Below are 1,948 nucleotides of genomic sequence, written 5' to 3'. Positions count from 1 at the left end.
GGAGGGGCTGGAGCGCGGCAGGTACACGGGCCCTTCCCAGCCCAACGTGCTCGAGAACCGTGCTTGTCTTCGCCGCCGATGTGCCCGCGAAATGGCCAAGGGTTGGTAAATGAACAGTCCTGCACGGTGCTGGAAGCGCGCAGGGTTCCTTCAGCAGTACACCTCGCCAGGGCTTGTAAAGAATTAAAATGGGAATTTAGGCCAACTGTGCAAAAAATGAGTAACTGATAATAGTATCCCATATGTATGCATTGCAATTCAAAGTTAATGTATCTTAAAATTAAGGAATGAAAGTTTATGACAATGCCTGAAATTGTGAGCACCTTCAAAATTAACTAAGACTGGTGCTGAAGTATGTACCTCCTTTGAAGGGTTTTAATTCAAACCAGTAGGCATTTGGGTCAGTAATCACATACATAATGGGAAGTAATGGAAGTTATGTGACTGGCTGATGGGAGGTTTGTTTGAAGTAAAAGCCCCAACGATCTCCTTGTGGTTTTATGGAAAAAACCCAACAAAACTAGTTTAAAATGTGAAACTGACACCTGTGACTTCTGAAATCCTGAAGAAGCTGGTGAGTGAACATCTGTTCAATAAATCAACACTGGCTTTAGCACAGCATGCTTTGTTAAGTCTTGCTTTCCTCCCCTATGTTTCTAGTTTAAAATGTACAATTTTATCTAACATTTTTAATTTGGTTTAGGCACTATTTTATTTTACTTCACAGGTCAAAAGTGAAAGTTCAGCATCTTGTAAATGAAAAATCTGTATGATTTACAGAAGTCTCCTTTATACGAACATGGAATTGTTTTCTGCTACAGTTTTCCTCTCAGATGCCTTGGGATTGTTATGTGAGTTTGCACAAGGCCTGACATTCTTGAAAGAGGTACTTTATGTGCCACTCTTTGAGCTCACCTGGCAGGGTTTGGGTCTCGCTCTGTTCCTTGCATGCCTGTGTAAACTGTAACTGGGGCAATCTGGAATTTGTTAGCAAGATGATACAGAACCTGTCCAAGTTATAAATTCCACAATTACAAAAATTGTAACTAATCCAGTTTGAAAAAATTACATGCTATTTTTCTAAAATACCACAGATCTGTGATAAATTAGGTTCTATTCTGTTAGTTTGAGTGAGTTCCATATTCACAGGTATCCAATATATTAGGAGGTGACAGACAAAAACTAAAAACCCAAAACATTTGATAGACAGCTGCAATACAGCTGGTCAGAATTGGTCATGGTCATAGTTCTGTTTTTTGGATAGAATGTAGAGCAATCTGAGGTTTTTACCATTCTTTCTAAATGTCTTTGCTGTTATTGATGGTGGTGAGAAAAGGTCCAGAAAGATGACCTGGAGCTATGCACATTCCACATAAGCAACATACTTGCTGCAAGATATATTAGATTTGTCCCCTAAAACTCATTCATTTTAAATTTATTGTTGTTGCAAAGCATTAAAAAACCGGTAAAATAAAATAACATTAATTAAAGTACAACAAAGCCTAGGTCTTCAACTTTACCCTTCTGAACTTTGTGCTTTTCCTAGGCAGGGAAGACCTCTTTCCCCCCACGAATGAATTATAAAAACGTTGCTTTATTTAATATGCAATAGTCAGTATGAACCTTGGACTTTTATAATTATTATTTTTATTTCCTTTGGAAAGTCTTAACTGGCTGGACTCTTGCCTTTCTCCCTACGCTTCCCGGGAAGTGCTGTGCCTCGGGGCATGCGCACGGCGAGTGACAGAGCCGGGGCACGTGGAGCGCTGGGAGCGCTGCCGCCCGCGTCTGGAGGCTCGAAAAGCAGGAAGGGTCCTGTGCAAAGGTAAACCCAGAGCTTCTCCTCGGCTCCGCTTCTGCGGAACTGGCTCCTTTCCTTTCTCGTTTTACCCCGCTGGGCGGTGGAGTTTACCGTGTGACGAGCCCTCGCTGAAGCCAGCGCTGGCAG

At 41.8% G+C, this 1,948-nt stretch overlaps 1 long non-coding RNA gene across 1 annotated transcript in view; it reads left to right on the top strand.

The window, feature by feature from the left end:
• The first annotated feature begins 1,569 nt into the window (after positions 1 to 1,569).
• LOC115948164 overlaps positions 1,570 to 1,948 on the top strand; it is a 2,617-nt gene continuing 2,238 nt past the window's right edge. The window contains exon 1 of the long non-coding RNA XR_004082015.1: positions 1,570 to 1,825. This is a non-coding gene — a long non-coding RNA (uncharacterized LOC115948164). The remainder of the gene's footprint in view (positions 1,826 to 1,948) is intronic.

The sequence above is a fragment of the Geospiza fortis genome, unplaced genomic scaffold, assembly GCF_000277835.1.
Source record: "Geospiza fortis unplaced genomic scaffold, GeoFor_1.0 scaffold112, whole genome shotgun sequence".
NCBI classification, from domain to species: Eukaryota; Metazoa; Chordata; class Aves; order Passeriformes; family Thraupidae; genus Geospiza; species Geospiza fortis.
Note: the sequence above shows the minus strand (reverse complement) of the source record. Positions and strands in the feature narration are given on the sequence as shown.